Source organism: Coloeus monedula (assembly GCF_965178545.1).
Source record: "Coloeus monedula genome assembly, chromosome: 5".
In the NCBI taxonomy this organism is placed as follows: domain Eukaryota; kingdom Metazoa; phylum Chordata; class Aves; order Passeriformes; family Corvidae; genus Coloeus; species Coloeus monedula.
Window position 1 is genome coordinate 40,887,057 of NC_138785.1, and position 19,724 is coordinate 40,906,780.

Consider the following 19,724-nt stretch of genomic DNA (forward strand, 5'->3'; position numbering starts at 1 on the left):
ATTGATGTGAGGTGTGTGTGAGGTACCTTTGTAGTTTATTAAATTAAGATAAAATGTTAAATATCCAAAACACAGCTTGTAGCTCATTAGGGTGATATACATAAGCTTACATTATATCTGTGTGTCTGTGTTTCGTGAATGAAGCAATTCCATCTCCTTTGTAAACCTTGATGTTTTAAGGAGCTTTCTGTTTCTTTCAGGAATATGCACACAAACACAAGCAATAAAAAAAATACAATTTAAGATACCATTAATTGTGTGAGATATCACTAATTGTGTATTTAAGACCATATGCCATAAGAAAACTGTCAGTAAAAGACTAGCCTTTCTGTCTTTACAGCTATCTAAGTATACTGAAAAACTCTCAACATGATTGCCAAGGAGTTTTTTTCTGAACTATTAAAATTGCTTTGAGTCACCTCCCTGGGCAATGCTGGATCAGTGCAAATGCTGTTAATAGATCAGTTATTTTTGGTGTGTGTTGAAAAAAAATGTAGTGGATCTTCTGTTTGATTCATAATTCATATAGTTCATGAAAGGGAGGATGGCAAGATTGAAATTTGCTCTCTGGTTCTGATGGACGTAGTGACCTTGGATAGGCATTGAAGGTTACTCATCTTTTAAGTGATTTGAACTTTGGTAAGGAAGTAGAAAACATGGGAGAGGGAACCTTTCAGTTTCTCCTTCAGAGGGATACTGGTCAGTAGGACCTCTGGTATCCCTACCACTTAAACCCACCTCTTCCTCCACATTATAATCACAGAAACCGAGGATAATTTAGGCCAGAAGGGGATTTTGACTGAGACACTATTCAAAGCAAGGCCAATAGCAGTATTTGGTCAAGTTGCTCAGGGTCTTTCCCAGTAAAGTTTCAGTCTATCCAGGACTGGATGTGGCAAAACCTCTCAGGTACCCTGTTCATTCCATGCTTAAGAACCCTTTGGGATATGTTTTGTTTTCTTTTTTCTAGTCATAATTTCCTTTGGTCTTGAGATGCAGAAATTGGACTTCTAGATACTACTCTCGCGTTTCTTCCCTGAATTTTAAGTAAAGGTGATGAGAGTTGCTTTTCAAATTTCATAAAACTCAGACTACTTCTTATTACAAGCAGTATTCTTGCATTATTTGCTTCTCAGATATCATCCTGTACTTTCCAGAAGTTATTTGACATTCTTGATTGAAACTAAAAAAATATTGCTTATTATTTTGGTGTGTTCTCACTAATCTTGTTCCTTCAAATCATAACTCTGAGACCCTTCACCCTTTGTGTAAAAAAACAGTGGCAGATTTTACACTGATGATAAAATAAATGCAGAGAGCAAGGACATGCATATGTATGAGGGAAAGAGAAAATTATATATGAAGAAATCACGCATAAGTGTTATTACAGTCTATTCTATTAATTGTTGGCTGTAGATAAGTAACCTGTACATCAGACAGAAATAAGTTCTGTGAGAAATAATGGAGAGCTATATCTAGTTGTGAAAGATACAATTCATACACAGGAAAATTAAGAATCAATGTGAATGTTCTGTTTATGATCCAGGAAGACGTTTGTATTTATCGTTTGGTTTTTACCGGTTTTTTACTTATCAGAAATGTTTTTGGCCAAGCCTGAGCCTTAAAGTGTTGTAACTTGGTATAAGCACTGCTTTATAGATCTAGGCTATTTCTGTAACACTGACAGTAGTTATCTCAGAAACTGATTTTCCACTATTCTTGGTACCTCTGTGACATTCTAGTTAGAATAAGTGAGTCCTGAGTTTTCCATAACACCTGAGCTGATGCAGGCAAGAATATTCCTAGTCAGGGAAGATAAACTGGCTTTTTAGAAGATGTTACCCAGACCAGTTTGTCTTGGCAGAAGTATAGTGCCTGGATGACTACAAAAGCCCTGAGCTTTAAAAATAAGAGAGATTCAACTATATGGCCAAAGAAAGCCCGAGACACTCTGAGAGATTAAAGTAAAATGTGAAGCTTTTCTTTATCTGAATTTGTAACATTTCAGTCATCTAACTTCCATGATCCGCAGCACACTAACCACTGGGGAAAAGATTATGCAGCACAATATTGCATGATCTGCCTAATGTTCTGAATCCCTCTTATTGGAGGAAACAGGGATTTAGACTACAGCTCATGCAAGTCAATCCAAGGGTAGACTAGGGAATATGTTGTATTGGTTTAAGAACTACACTGTTTTAGGCCAAACCGATTAAAAAGTATATGTTCTGTTGTCCTGATGAAAACACTAACATTTTGGAAAAATCAAGTTTTTATTTTTAGAATCTGTGCATCATTCTAACAATAAATAATAGAAACAGAAATATTTGTATAGGAAAATAAAAGAAGGAAAAATAAAATTAATTAAGAACTGCAATAAGAGTGTCAAACTGCCCAGCGAGTACGAAGCCTCCATTCTAACCAGCAATTTCAATATGGTTTCTCTTTCTAATGCTGAAAATTACCATCAGCTGTCCATCATATACTTAAATCACTGCTGAAACTGTATTTTAATTAATTACAGATTGCACAAGAGTCCTTAAATCTCTTCCTGTTCTCTTTAGCACGTTATTGGTCTCAGATATCCCCTTGTTAAGATCTGAATACTGAGGTTCTTAGAAATACCTCTGCCTGAATTAAGGTGCAAACGAGACCATATGCCAGTCAATAGTATGGGTTTTATTCAATAGTAAATATGAGAGAGAGAGAGAGAGAGAGAGAGAGAGAGAGAGAGAAAGGAAGAAATAGAAAATAGGTGGGGAGGACAGAAAGAGAGTGGAAATAAGGAAAATATCACCACTCCGTGGATCCCAATGATGTTCTGTTGATCCTCTCCAGCTGGTCTTCTTGGTGGTGAAAGCATAGAGTCCCATGGGTTCATGTACCCTCGAGCCAGGGGGCAATGTCCAAGCCTGTCCCCCTGGGGAGGGGGCAGTCTCTCACAGCAGGCTCTGGATCTGTTGCATCACGTGCAGTCCTGTGGTGCAAAGCCTCTGGGGAGCACTTTGGGGGGTCTTTGATGGATTATGGCTCCCCCTCAGCTGCCTCTCACGTGAAAGTCCCGTGGATGTGCCCTGTGGGGTGGGGGGTTCCACAGCTGGGCCTGTTTGTGTAACAGAGGATGGGTGTTCAGTGCCTCTCACCAGAGGTTGCACCATGCACCCGAAACCTCCTCCTCCCCCCTCGGCTGGGGGGAGTCTGTGTAAACCTGGCTTCTGTGAGCTGGGCTCTCCCCCACCCCACACTCAGCCCGGGATAGTTGCAGCTGGTGGCTTTGGCCTTTTGTGGCTGCATACCTTTCCCTCAGTCTGAGATGACTGATAGGTTTCCCTCTACATAATCAACAATTTGATTTTCAGTCCAAAGTCCCACTCTTCAGGGAGGCTTCTTTGGTTGTAGCTTCTTTATAATGAGCAAAACTTTATATCAATGTTTGAGGCGCAAACTATTTTCAGTCTCTTGACACCGCTACAACTCTTGGTATAATTTGCTGAACTGGAGGAACTTTTTCTGTATGCCTACGTGAAATTGGATTACATGTATGAGATATCATTTGACAACCAGACAACGTATTTGATGTCTTAGATATTTTTTATATCCAACCACCTGCCATGGGTAGGGACAACTTATGTTAGACCAGGTTGCTTAAAGTCCAACCTGACACTTCCAATGAGAAATCCACAACTTCTCTGGGCAGTCCTTGACTTCCTTCTCAAAAATACTAACGCTTAAACAAAGATTTTAACTGAACTGAGAAATGCAGATGAAGACCATAAGCATAACTATTACCATTTCCTACATACCATTCCCTCAAATTCCTTTGGAGAAAGGTAACTTTTGATCTGGAAGGAGAGGAGGAGTTGTGTGTGCACTCATATTACATGAGAGTCTTATCTGGATGTTTTGAATCCTGTTTTTTAAAGGTTTGGTGTGAGAAATAGGAAAAATATGGCATGTTTGTTTTCTCTGAAGAACTGAAGGGGGAGAGGTGTCAGTATTTTTGGTTAGTTTAGTTTGGTTTGAAATGGAAAAGGAAGGGAGAAAAGGGTTTCGTTCCTTTGTTTTTGCAAGGAAAAGTAAGAACTGAGCACATCTGAGATACTGAGGGTTCTGCATACTCATCTTTTGTTTTTCTTGTCTAGCTAATGTTTGCTGCTTTCCATCCAGACACCTTTAGGGGTGAAAAATCTTCCAAATCAGGTTTATGGAAATGCATTTCATTAGCTTTGGACAACGACTCAGATACTTGTGTTTTACATTGTATTCAAGTTAATTAATTTTAAAACGTATGGGAAATAACTTCAGAAGTCATCACTGTGTACATTAAAATCAGAGGTGTTTTTTTAAAATAATTATTTTTATTTTTTAATATCCCTCATAGTAGAATTTGACTATTGTGAAAAAATTCAACAGATGTTTTTTCAGCTCTTATCTACAGGTAGAACCTGATAGCAAGTATTAGACTGTCAGCACATCTCTAAATTTTCTTTGATGCAGGCTGGCAGAAGCAATAGTTACAGCAAAACTAATCTTTCCTATAACATATGTCTCCTAGAGAGAGACAGAACAGTATGTATTAAAAATAACTTGACTGAAGGAAAAAATATATTGACTAGGATTTTCTTACCTGATATTTACTTTTATGTACTGGCAACCTACCTTCTTTCTCTCTTCTCTACTCCCATGAGGAATAAAAAGAGGCCTGTGCTCCTTGTAGGTCTCCTTTTATTTTTTATTAATAGTGTAAGTATGATCTTTTGAAAAGAGAAAAAAAAAATCTTTGTTTTTGCTTGTCTGTTCTAGTTTCTGAGACCAAAAAGTGAGCTATACTTAATTTTGAAACAATCACACTTCTTTACTCCTCACTGTTAACTAGTATCTGCCTCCAGAGTAAATATGGTGAATAGCTCTGTAGAACAAATATTTGAGTTACTGCACGTTCCTTTTAATAATGTTATTAAATATGTAGTTTAACTTCCACTTATTGTCATATCCAATTATTTTTGTCATTTATTAAGATCAATAAAGTTCTATTTGTGATTGTATTTTTAAATAGGAAAAGCTTTCTTATATATAGAGGAAGAATTTCCTGGATCAGGGGTTTTATTTTAATATGAAATTTGACTTGACTAAAACAGAATTATAAATAAAAGATTCATTACAAAGTAATTATGGAGAAAATTGAAATTATGGGTTATTAGGAGGATGAAACATCACTATTTAGAAGTCATCTATTCAATTATGTTATTGAGTTGCAGTGATCTATACTGTAAGCAGGATGCTCTTGTATGAATGTTTCATGTTAAAATACAGGTCTTCCAGATTTCCATACCACCCACATCCTGAGCTGTCTGAGTAGGAAGGCATCTGTCTCCGTGATAGTACCTCTGATATATCCATGTTCCCTCTTAGCTATTGAAAACCTGGAACTCACCCATAGAAGGCAGACAGCTGTTTGCCTCCCCCTGTGCAACTCCGCCTGTGTTTCCTCCAAAGTTCAGCAAGCCTGGTTGTATTTCTTCATTTGTCAGATGGCTCTCGCCTGCTCCAGTTATACCCTCAGCTGAGATTCCCAATTCCATCAAAGCAGAAAACATATTAAGTACATCAAACTGGCACTTACTCCTTAAAAATTACCTCCAGAATTTCATTACTTTTGTGCTTTTGCATCTATTATATATGCTGTAAATGTTGTTGCTGGTGCAGTGGCTGCTGATTCTGCTTTTTTTTTTTTTTTTTTTGCTCTGAAGCAATGTAACAAAGTTAAACAATGACAGGCTACTCCAATTCAGTGACCACATTAATTCAACTTCTAAAAATGTCTGCAAAGTAGCAAAATATTATTTACAGATTTAGAGACAAGCACAAGAGAGATAAAGTGACTTGTCATAGCATTTGAAGCAGGAAAGAAACAAGCTCCTATAATATGTTTCTTGTTTTGCATGGATGGTTTTTAAGCTCATCTGTCCACCATTATCCTGAATAATTATTCCTATTTTAGAACAAGTGTCTGTCAGGCACAGACATCTTCTGTTGTTTAACTCCTTTGCCAGGTAAAACTAGAGAGAAAAGATTGTCTCTCCAGTCATGGTTTCTCCAAAGTAGGCTGCTTCTCCAAGCTGGAACAAACTTGGAGAAAATATTATCTCAGAGTTCAATAAAAAAATTTGCATTTTCCCTCTCTTGTCTCTGCACCAGTATGTTAAAGGATTAAATAAAAGTATGGAAGAGCATTATTCATACTTCAGAGTGAGACTGAAAATTGAGAATAAAAGCCAACACAGATCTCAATACTTAGGTCATCAGTATAATTTTCTTAAAAAGCCGCCTTTTTATTGCAATCAGTGGAAGTGTCAGTGCAGGTGGTATTCCAGGCTTGTACATAACTCTGATGGTCATGGCTGAAATACTTTCTCTCTAACTCAAGCAATGCTTCACTGGAACATCAGGACCAGGGCCAGATGTTCCTGAGATACGGTACATGGGCAGTTCACACAGCCCCTGCACAGTGTGCAACCTGCTTAAACTTTTCATCTACTTAATGGTGGAGAGGACGGACCCTGAAAACCTGAGGTTATCAGAGGAACCTAGTCCATCCAAGTGCTTTCCTTCTCTAATTTACACTTAAGTGAGATACTGCCAAGGTGTCTTCTACTGGAAGTAGATGGAGGTAACAGGAGTTGTCACTCATCTGTCTTAATTTAGACATCCTATGAGAATGCAACAGGCATTTTGTTCACTTTGTTTTCATACTAACCTAGCAGCTGGATCAGAATAACCTGGCATGGAGACCTGAGCTTTGAGTGCTTCACAGCCCAGAGCTGACTGAATCCAAATTGCAAGGGAATACCAAGGACTGTTCTGGTTAAAAGCATGTAGGTCCTCTTGCTGAAGCTGAAGCAGGCAAACAAATTTATGAGTCAGGAAGAGAACAAGCAGTTCCGACCCTGATTCTCACCTAACTCAGCTGGAAAGAGACAAATGTCTGTATTTGTTTTAGAAGGAGTTTTCTGTGTGTAATTGTTTCGTTAACTTCAATGGTAACATAATGCAGAGTTTACCAGAAAGTCCAAAGCCTCAGGTTTACCCTTCTGTTAGCTAAGTATCAAAAAAAACCTCAAAAGCACATAGCCCTACCCTGCCCTTGGGTGCCCCTTTGCTAATCCATCTTTGACAGCAGGGAGCAGCCACCATCAGTGCCCCCCCCCCCCAGCAGCTGACCTCTACCATGATGGAGAGATACAAGAAGCTGATCCTGGACATGCTGGCCCATATTCATGAGAGGGTTTCAAGTTGAAACTGGGCTCTGGCAATGGGCAACACATGGTTGACTTCTCACAGGATCAATCAAAAATCATCTGGTAACTTTTGAGGCTTATGGGACCTGCTCTCAGTAACATCCTGGCTTAAATCTTAGCCAGCAAGATACAGAACTTGAGTAGTCACTGGCCATCACTGTGTCTCAGCTGTGGGACCTTCAGGCTGGTTTAATGCAGAATTGCTGTGATGCTATGGTCATCATCAGCCTGCTGCATTTTACCACATAAGAACCTGTTCCAATGATATTATCAGTCCTGGCAGCTGTACAATACTGAATGCAAAGCTGTGAAAGAGAAGCCCCGGGTTAACTCTGAGGGACATAGGGAAGCATCAGCAGCTGGCCAGCTGTCCTGATTTCAGCTGGGATAAAGTTAATTTCTTCTCAGTAGCTGTTACAGTGCTGTGTTTTGGATTCAGAATGAGAATGGTGTTGATAACACACTGACGTTTTGGTTTTTTCCTAAGTAGTGTTTATCCTAGTTAAGGACATTTTTTTCCTTGTCTCATGCTTTGCCAGTGAGGGGGTACACAAAAGAAACTGGGAGGGACCATAGCTGGGACTGGTGACCCAAACTGACCAAAGGGATATTCCACACCAGAGAATGTCATGCCCAGTATATAAACTGAGGGGTTTCCTGGAAGGGTGGTCAATCTGAGTTCAGGAAGGGGGCTCTGATGTCGGTCAGTGGGTGGTGAGAAATTGTACTGTTCATCACTTTGGCTTTTTCCCCTTCTTATTTTCATTATTATTATTATTATCTACCATTATTATTGCATTTTCAATTATTAAGTTCTTATCTCAAAATACAAGTTTTACTTCAGTTCTCCTCCCATTCTACCAGGAATGGGGGGGAAGGGATAGTGGGAGGTTGAGAGAATGGTTGCATGGTGTTTCATCTCCAGCTGGGCGTAAAACCATGACACTGGTGATAATTCACTGTGCCTCAACTGTGTGCTGCGGATACCAGAACTCACTAAATCACAATCAGAAATTATGTCCCAGATTCCTTGGGCAAGGAATAAAGGCAGCTGAAGGGTACAGTTTGGATCACTGTGTTTGTAACTTATGTGGGTTTTAGAAAATAGGAGGACTAGACAACAGGATACAGTCATGAAGAGTTTTCTACACAAATTGTCTTAGGAATGCTGTTTGGTAGTATACAGCACAGAAAATTCGGAATAGATAAGTCCTTTATCTTCTGAACGCTGTGTTTTGGGATAAAGTTCAATGGTTGTGCCAAAAAATCCTCAGCACTGTTCATTTTGAGTTTGTGAGTGAAGCAGAATTCAGTGATCTGAACACCAGGGCTGGATAGGCAAGGTATTTAGCCTGGATCTTTTTACTTGTTTCTCTGAGACAATTGTGGAATGAGCCTCCCAAATTCAGTGAATATTTAGGATTTTATAAACTAATGTTTGTAAATGAGTTTGTAAAATTTTGTGTGTTTTGAATATATTTTCTGTTACTAGATTTATATAGAAGACAATACAGATTTGATAGCTTGAAAACATGTTTTTACAAAAAGGAATTTTACCTTCAACTAGTTGAAAAAATTTTTTTTTTATAGATTATGTATCTCATTTCTTTGCTATATTCTCCATTAAAATACCACTTTTTGTATATAGGTGGTAATCACTCCATTTGGCAATCTAGAAGAAATATAATGTGTCTTCCTCACTCAGTTGTTCCTCATAACCCTGTGGTAGTAAAACTGTATACAATAATGAGACAGATTTATAAAATCACATAATGGAGTAAGGAAAATTCCTTATATTCAAGTATCTGGTTTTTTTTCAAGTCAGTTATTGTGACACTCAAACGTTATTAATTTCATACATTCACAATTAGTAAGTTGTCTCCTCAGAAGGCAAATACTGGTGTTTGCATAAAGCCTTTCTGACCTCCTTACTTAGGCTACACTGTAAAACCCAGTTCTCCTTCTCTGCTCTCCCTCCTCTCCCTTCAGGAGGCTTCAGAGCATGTAAAAGGAACACTTTTATGGATGTTTTTTGGCTCAATTGATGCAGCAATATATTATTAGCTTAGTGTAACTCTCTCAAAATTTTATGAGGCTTCACAGAGTAGTTGAAATGAACATAAGTTTTATGTTCCATACCTAAGACATCATGCAAGTTTCTGTCATTATCAGTTAGGATATGCTTGATCAAGTTCTGTCAGTTTACAAATGATGAAGTATTTTTTCTTCACTGTGATACATCTGAAAGTCAATAGATTATTAAGGGGAATGGCTCCCAGTTTAAAAATACCGAGTGATTATTGTTACCAAAGCTAGATATAGTTAAGTAGTGGGAAAAATATGTGGAAATTCAGAAAGGTATTCAAAAACCAAGTCACGTGATGTAAGAAAACATCCTTAGTGCATTTTCTCCTCAGAACTGGCAGGTATGGTGCCTTCAAAGCTAAGTTTTGCATCTTACTACCCATTTTGACTAACATTCTAAAACCTGAATGGACTGATGTTTTAAATAAACGTACTCATCAATTTTCCTTTTATCTTCTTTTTCTTAGAACTCCTGTCCATAAAAGAGACAGAGTGGTATCACTGGAGCATAGGAGGAAGAACCTTGAACCTAGTAAGTGAGCTTAGACTAGATTTTTCCAGAGGGAAATTTATGCAGATACAATAGGTCATGGTGTAATTATTTTGTTTATCACAGATCAGTGTGTATATTTTTACTTCATTAAGATGTTTCTGATTTTTTGATCCCTTATATTGGCATTGTTTTGTGGGGTGATAGCTAGCTAGGGAATAAGCTAATCCACTCCAAGCCAGGTGAGGTGCAAGCTTTAGCAAACTACACTTCTGTACATCCATCCTGCTTTGTGGGATTCTGACAGGACAGAATGGTTTATTTGTTTGATCTGTTCTAGAAGCCGAAATAGTTCTCTTTTTTAATAGAAATCAGGAAAGGGACACATAGGGAATATTAGGTCATAAGCTGCTATTTGCATACTAAGATCTTAATTATAGGTAAGTGCAAATTTCAAAAGGCATGTTAATTTCAATTATATGGTCCACTTGGTCCACTTAAGACCCCATTACTTTGTTCACTCAGTTATCACCATCATGAGGATAAAATTAGGTTGTCCTGTGTTGAAGAAACAACTGTACTGTCCGAGTTTTCTGTGAGGCAATGGAGGAGACTCACTGCCTCTTTTGTCATGGAGAGTGTAACAGTGGCAGCACTTTGTTCTGTGTTGAAAGTGGAAGTACCCAACATGAAACACGAAACACTGCTCAAACTGTGGTCTCATGCTCTTTTTACACTAAAGCACTGGTTTCCACTTGGTGAGTGTACACTAAGGTGTGAATTGCTCACAGTACAAGACAATGTTATGTACTGAGAACAAATTTTTCCTTGTTGCCTACTTTTATATGCCTCTTGTTAGTAAAATATAGTAAAAAAATAACTCCCTCTTTTTAATTTCCCTGGGGTTTAACTGCATAATAATGTAATATGAATTAATATATTTAGATTAGTTTGATTGAAGGTAGAATTTTTTTTTTTCAGTGTAGGGCTGGGTTTATACTGAACTTCGGCATAAATGACCTTCCCAAATGTATTAAACATCTGAAGGACTGAAAACAAAATTAATTTTCTCTTGAATATCTGACTACTTGCATGTCAGTGGCAAACATACCTAAGGCAAGTTTACTGTGGAAAAGGAAACACTTATGCCCTTCAGACAAGGTACCCTCCACTACGTGCATTTACATGAAGCAAAGTATCCCATGAGGCTTAGGAAGTATCCAAGGTAATAATCTTAGTTGTCCTTACCAATATATTAATTCTGAGTAAAATAGGAACAAGTAGTTGAAATCTTTTAGTGAATAATATTACCTCCTTTGTTTGCCTACATAATGAATTGGCAAGATATATTTAACGTGGTGAAATACAAGGCAATAATGCAGTAATCCCATTGTAAAATTTATTTTTTTTAAGATTAGACATTTCCTGGGCATTTTAGTCAAGTCTGCAAAATAAAACAAACTTAAGAATCCATTCATAATTTGGTGTTATTTTTCCTTGCTAATATTTTAACAAATATAATTATGGTGTAATGAATTATTATATTAAGAGGATCATATTTACAATTTTGCACATAAAGAATAATATCATCTCCCTGATAAGCAGTTAAATAGACAGCTTTCTTATTAATAGCACAATGATACAATCAAATGATGGGTAATTTCTATTACCCTTATAAATAGATAAGAAGTATATAGATGTGAAAGAAGCATTGATGTGGAAAATGTTAAAATAACAAATCTTATTAGATGAAAGAATTTAGAAATAACTTGTCAAGAGGGTAATGACCTCAATTAAATTTTATGTGCAATTATAATTGGCATTTTTAATAAAGGAATGCCATTGCAAATTGCATATTTGATATAATATTACAGGGTATCTTATTTCCTCTGGCTTGCATTTGTATTAAATAAAAATCTTTGCGATAATCAAGGAAGATTCATAATTTAGAGTTTTGAGAATCTACTCAGATGATAGGTTTCAAATAGTTTTGATACAAACAAGAAGAAAGTGAGAAAGTTATCTGATAGTGATCCTTTTGTTCTTTTTGCCTAAAAGATGCTGCTATTCAACATCTTTTGTTTATGTGGTGTGTATTGTTAGATGTAGTCAAGTAGAATTTTTATTTTTAATACATCTAATTTGAGTCAAGAAAATTCACTGTGTGCAAAACTATCTATATCGTTTCCTGAGAAAGTTCTAAAAATGACCCAGTTTTCATCTTTTGTGCATGTAGCTATAAGGAAAGTATAGTGCCTTACATGTTCATTCTGGTCATGTGCTAGTTTCTACCTCCCAAACTAATACTAAAATAGTAACTTCAAAGTAGTTGTGCAAATAGAATCAATGATGTGTGCTGGGGAGGAGGAGGGGCTGCCTGTGGAGTCCTCCCTCCAAAACACTACTCAATATAAGCTTCTTATTGATTTATATTGTCATGTAGTTTTGTTAATATTCAACCTAGATAGACTTAATAACACTGGAATTGTTCAGGTTTCAAATCTGGGAAAATATTACGAAGAGAAAAGTCATCTTAAACCATCTCTCAGTGTTTCATGTTTCTCCTTTGCTTACATTAAATGGTAGGAGAAGGGTTACAGTTGTAAAAGTGATAGTAGGAGGGATGAGTTTAATTGATGGAAGAAAAAGCAACAAATAAGGGATATTGACTTGGGGATGACATAGCAAAAAATAAGCTATAATAGTAAAGTACTTAATAGAAATTCTAGGCAAAAATGAATGGTGTCTGTAGCATTTGCAAATAAGCAGCTGGTACCATTCACAGTCTACCCCAATTACCTTCTGTTAATCTGGCACATCTTTAAAATGAAACACTGTGCATAATTTTTCATGGTTCAAATACTGCAGACTTTTCTTCAGGCACACCAAGAAAAGCCACTATCACAAGTGACCTGTGTAATTGAATGTGAGTTATTTTAGAAACAGATTTCCACAGAGGGAAGGAGAACTGTGGCCATGGGGAATCCTCAGCATTTACTTTTTAAATTCTGAGCTGATACATGAATGTAAAAAGAGATAAACTGATATTGTTGAAAAAGAAATGGCTATTCTTTAATGAAAAGTGTATAATTTGCATACTGTCATATGTATGTAGATGTGTTTGTAGATACGCTTGGGATTTACTGTAACCCAAGGACTAGATGCTGATGTAGTTTTGAAGATTGAAATGTTTTATGGATGAAGAACAGAGTACTGCTCCATCAAAGCACGTTTCAACAGAAAACTCTGGGGAAGGGCTGCAGTAACTACTTCACAGATTAGGTGAAATTTGGACATTTAAGACCAAAAGCAACCCATAAATCCTGTGTTTCATCTAGCATTGGAGTAGCCTAAATTGATCTTACATCCACATTTTGGACTACAGTTTTTAATTCACCTAAACTGAAGACCCTTTCAATCCTTGAGGCTAGTGCTTACTTCTCATAAAACACACTTGGGATCCAGTATGACATTGAGAGTTACCTGGCTCTAGAGTGACCTTCTGATTGAGATAAAGTCATGAAAGCCAGTTGTAACAAGAATGAAATTTATACCAGCTAATCTTGCAGCTAAGTATTCAGTTGGTTTACCTTTTTTCATAAGTAGTAATTATATTTAATTCCTTTACAGAAAGAAGTTATCACATTTCTCAAAATCTTGTCAAAGGGATTAGGTTGTGTTAGCAATCCAGAGGTCTAAACTGATCACCACAGTCCTCTGGAAAGTGTATTCTTACAGTTTTACCAGGAGAGTTTTGTTTCTTCTTCAAGATTGTTCCTGGAGTCCCATTTGAAGTTTTCATGTGTTAAATACAATATTTAAGACTAAATGTAAACTTTTTGCAGCCTACATTTTTGACCGGTGGGGTTTTTTGCTGTATAAAATTTGCTGAACTTGTCTGGAACAAGCAAACTGCAGAAATCAGTGTTTCTGGAGACAAGGAGTGCTTGAAGTTGCAGGAAACTGAGATTAGTAAGATACTTTGAAAGCTGTTCTGTTGCTCAGGGAAACTTTTCTCTGGGCGACACAAAACACTTTGTTTTGAGCAAGCACAGAACACTAAACTACTAAGCAGTACCCTGTAAGTTAATATGTTGTGCTGTTCATTCAAAAGTATACTTTATTTCATCATCATTTTTTCAAATTTAAATTATCTTACTAAAATATTTACAGAATTATTCAATTTTGAAATAATTTTTGTCCAATATATAACTAGGCAGCTGATCACCAAAAAGAGATGTACTTTTTCCATGTCAGTCAATGCTCATCTACTTGATTTATTGTCTTATAAAATTCATCATTGCATAACATCAAATAGCACAAGGGAAATAGTGGCAATATTCTAAGTTACATTTGGAAAATTAGTTCCTCTGCAATATCACCCCTTTTTGTAGCTTAGTGCATTACTGTTTGGTTTTCAAAATATTTTAAATATGATTTGGAATGCTAAGCTTATTATAAAAGCTGTATTACAGCTTCATGACATACCTGTGACTCATGATCAAGTTCCCATATGGGAAGAACCAAAAGATGAAACCTTTTGGAAGGTAACTATTATTTGCTATCACTACATCCTACAGTCTGGGGTTGTGGGGTGTTTGTCAATGAAGCCACCACTTTCTACTAGTCCAATAAAAGACTTGTCTGATGTTTTTAGTGCTTAAAGCAATACATGCTGCTGTGACAATTTTGACTGCCCAACGAAATCCTGACAGATGCCACTGTAACTGGGAGCTTGTGAAAGATGTTTAAGCGTCATCTAAATGCCAGAAAAAGCATTTTCAAGCTGAGAAAAGGCCAAAAATCAGAGGATGGAATTGTAAATCAAGGAATCTCTTATTATCTCCTGTTGATCACCAGATTTCCGTTATAATGTAAAAAATTATTAGGGGAGGGGAAAATCCTTTTATACAAGAACAGTGACATAATTCACCCTCTGTTTGCATGAAAATAATCTGATTTCCAAGTGGCTAAAGTATAAGACCACAGGGTAAGTACTACATTATCTCTTAGAACAACACTGTAGCAATGATAATATTATACTTCTAAAAAAATTATAATTATTTCATAATAAATAAACTTCTCTTTCCCACATAGATAAAAAGCCCTAAACTCTTGACCTTTTCTACAGTACCTGCAATAGACCTGAAGTAACTTGTAAACTCTTGGCTGCTTCATGTCACTGGAGTGTAGATTTTCATGACAAGATTTTTATTAAAAAATACTGGTTCAACCAAAAGCGTGCATAATGCTGCCATACCTGGGGTTTTTTTGCTATTCCGCTCCACTTAAATTCCTTAAGAAGGAATGATTACCATGACACACTTATATCCCTAAAACATAATATGGAAACCACAACCTGGGAGTCTAAACAAAGGCCTTTGAGATAGTGTGCTAAAAGTCAAGTCACTGGCAAGTATGCAGTGCCACAACATTGATGTGCTCCATGGAGAGTTTAAGCAAAGTCTGTGGGTTCTTTTCAGTATTCAGTACTATTTTATGTTTTTCTGTTCTTTCCTATAACATGCTTAGAAATTATACTTGGGGCTTTCTTATTTTAATTTTTTTCTGTTGCATGGTACTCTATTCTTTCTGGTTTTGCGAAGAAACCATGCTAGCAGGATATACACATTATCTAGCCAGAGCTAACAAACCTGTAGGATAAGTATCAATATCCTCACCAATCCCCGTGTGAGACCCAATGGTTACCTTTCTTACTATTTGTGGACTTTGATAAAGTTCTTCTGCTTAACTAAGTAATTTTTCTCAGCCAAGGCTATATAGCTGAACTCTATCAAAAAGACTTTGGACCAGAAAGTGGAACCTCTTGGAGGAGAGTTAGAGTTAAACTTGTAATTGAACAATAGTTTCAAGGGGGTAGAAATAGAAATACTGCTCAAAATAAGAAACAGAGTAATACCTGATAATGAATTTAATAAAGTCATTATGGGAGCTCCACCCAATGCTCAACTGTAATTGAGCACAGGACAAAAAAGATATTTATAAATCCCTTCGGATTCTCTTGTTAACACAAAAATACAGAGAGGATAGGAGCCGTAAAAAGAACATCAGGTACTTAATTCTATTAAAGTAAATTATAATTTTAGCTACCATAGAGGAGTAAAATGGAGAAAGTCTATCTTGTGCGGCTTGAGAATTCATTAAAAAGCAACAGGAAATGTTTGCGGAGTAAAACCACAAGCTCCACCTTTTATTGTTATTTCTTATGGTCTTCAGACTTGAAGAAGCCCATCTTAGAATTTAGACTTATGCTGAGTCAAGCTGAACCACTGATCGGGTTTTTTTCCTACTGGGATTTTGTTTTCTGTTCATTGAGTATTTTGAAAAAATACGTTTTGTTTTTATTACTTTGCTTTTCATAATCTTGACCAGTATATATTTCATTTGTTCATTCATCACAGTCAAATGCTATCTTCATCATCCTGATGTCATCACCTCTGGTGTCAATAATGATCACTTATTTTGTAGGCAAGAAGCAATTGGCTACATATTCAAGGTAGACTTTTCATTAAAAATTTATCCTCTGAAAATCTGGATGTTTGATTTGGATGTTGAACCCTCAACACTTTTTAGAATATGTTTCAAAATGTATAGACTCCATAGATAATGCATTAATTTTCTTTGCAAATTAAAAAAAGGTTTTAGTTTTAGAGATATGCTAACTTTATAGCAAAGTAGTCTTTGATACTTTATATAAAAAATTCATATGTTTGAGAACAAACCTATTTGTATAGCTGGTTTTGGTAAAGGTTTTTTAATTTGATTATATTTATGTGAAAAAGACATGCCAGATATCATACTGAAGTTCTGAAAGTAATCTCAGGTTTAAGATGGGGCAAAGATGAGTAACTAGAGTTGATAAGCTAACCAGCATTATGATACACAGCTATGAAAATGTAATTTAGAATATTGTAGTTTATATTCCAATAAAATATTGAAGGTTCACGTTAAGATGAGCTAGATCTTGTCCAATCAGAGAGTAGTCAAATACCTGTAAGAAGTTCTCAGTCAAAACAGAATAGAAAGTGTGGGAGGGAAATGATTATTTAAATCTCTTCTCTTAAAATTATCTCTAGGATTATTTAAGGCATGAGGAAAGTCACCTTGATAAAGCTAAAGCATCATATTAACATTAGTAATTTCTCACATTGTATCTGAACGTATCCTTGGGCTGCTCTTTAGCAACTCCTCTATTTTGACTGCATCTCATAAGCCCCCTTTCCCTGAAAGAAGAAAAGCAAGCCCAAACAATTTTTCTTTGTTTCTAATAGGAGCAATGGTTTGAAAAGTTTTCCCAACTTAATTGGCAGAAGATGCTGACTTATACAGAAACATATATATTTATATATATCTATTTCTTCTTAAACATTGTTGTAAACCCATAGACTTGAATGAAACTGCTGACATAAATCCATGTTCAATACTTTGATGAATGAGGAACATAGTACTATTTTTTATTTATGCTGTGCCCTAAAGCTGAGCTTGAGTTTAGAAAAGACAGAAGATAAAAGAGTTTGAAAATAAAAAATACTGTTCTTTTGTTACTATAGAAGCATGAAATAATATAGTAAGTGGGTTATTGCTACTGCGTTTCCTCCAACTATCACATAATACATTTTAATTTGTTGTCTGATTCCAAGCTTATGTCTGCTCACTTACTGAGCGAAGTATTTAAACAGAAGTAGCATTAGGAGAGCTAAAGTTAAAAATGCTTTACTTGAAGATACCAAAAAGCTCCACTGTATCAACAAGCCCATCAACAGTACAGGGCTAGGGTAGAATGGCTGGAAATCTGCCCAGTTGAATAGAGCCTGGGAGTGCTGACACATGACAGCGGCTGAACATGATCCAGCAGTGCCCAGGTGGCCAAGAAGGCCAATGGCATCCTGGCTTGTATCAGGAACGGTGTTGGCAGTGGGACCCGGGCAGTGATTGTTCCCCTGTACTCGGCACTGGTGAGGCCACACCTCGAGTGCTGTGTCCAGTTCTGGGCCCCTCAGTACAAGAGAGACATTGAGGGGCTGAAGCGTGTCCAGAGAAGGGCAACAGAGCTGGTGAAGGGCCTGGGCTCAAATCTCATGAGGAGCAGCTGAGGGAGCTGGAGTCATTTAGCCTGGAGAAAATAAGATTCAGGGGAGACCTTATGGCTCTCTACAGCTACCTGAAAGAAGGCTGTAGCCAGCTTGGAGTTGGTCTCTTCTTCCAGGTAACAAGTGATAGAACAAGAGGAAATGGCCTCAAGTTGCACCAGGGAAAGTTTAGGCTGGATATTATGGAAATTATTCACTTATTCACTGAAAGACTTGTCAAGCATTGGAACAGTCTGCCCAGGGAAGTGTGGGAATCACCATCCCTGAAAATGCTCAAAAAACATGTAGGTGTGTTGCTTAGGGTCATGGTTTAGTGGTGGAATTGGCAATGCTGGGTTAACCATTGGACTTGATGATCTTAGAAATCTTTTCCAACCATGATGATTCTATGAGTCTGCCTTTTTCAAATATCATTGTTGTGTTTGACTGTGGCATCTTCAAGATGCCCTGGTAAAAATTAGTATGTTCTTTAGTGTTAGGAATTAGCTTCAAACTTGAAATCCAGTTAAAGCTTTCCATATACCCTTGTGCTCAGTGAAAAAAAACCCACGAAAAACAAAACCGCCAAAACTATTTATCAGAGGTTGTGAATTTGGACATAGTCATATTTAGATCATATTTAGTATGGGATTTTTGCATTATGATCTGCAGGATGTTTTACAGAAGCTTACGTTTGTGTATCAGATTTTTCTAGGGATACTTTTTTTTGGATACTTGTTTTAAGAAAATCCCATCTTCTCTGCCCCCATCATAATTTTCTGCATGTTAGTGCTATAGGCAGGACTTTATACCTATTGTATCAACTCTCAAAATAAGCGTTGCCTTTTTGGATATCCTAAAAGATCCATGAATTTGAAAATATGAATAATAAAATAAGTATATATATATACACACACAGATTCATGAAATTGCACTTGCATGTTTTTCATACCTGAATTCTGTGATATTTACCAGTTGTTTTGGTTTATGTTCTGCCATAAAACCACTGAAACGAGAGACATGTGAAATACAGTTTTAAAATGAAAAAGAATAATGCTTTCAGCTATGTCTGGGTTTAGACCTGGAGACCCATCAGTAAATTGCAAAAAAAATGAAATTATGCACAGATCTGTATACACAACATTTATTTGAAACAATTTCTAGATGAGACAAAGCGGATAGATCTTGTCAATCCAGTCTTCAACAAAACATTTCTTGTAGTTATGCCTCACTGAACACAATGAAAGTGTCTCCTGATAGAAGATTAGTAAACATGCAAGTTAAAGCAACTAATATGGATAAAATTTTGAGCAAAAGAAAGGGTGATAGCACACTCTGAACTTTTATCTTGCACTGAAGAGGAGTTAACCAGCAGACTATCCAAAGACTTTGATGGTTGATTAATATTTTCATGAGGGAGGATACAAAAGGTAGAAGGAAGCTCGTAATGTTTTATAATAGCACAAATTTGAAGATCTTCCTTGATAAGGAACAGGATTAAAATGTTATACTGAGAGAAATTATTGAGTTGAAGAGTTGGATTAATGTATGTGAGAACACAGTTAGTTTAGAGTGCACCCTCATCTATGTAGGGACATAAAGGAAGAATTTCTACGGTTAAATAGGTTTTCAACATACTCAAAAATAAAGAAGTGAAAACAAAGGAAGAATTTCTACAGTTAAATAGGTTTTCAACATGTACAAATAAATAAAGAAGTGAAAAATGTGTATGTGAAACACAGTCAGGCCATCATGTCATTT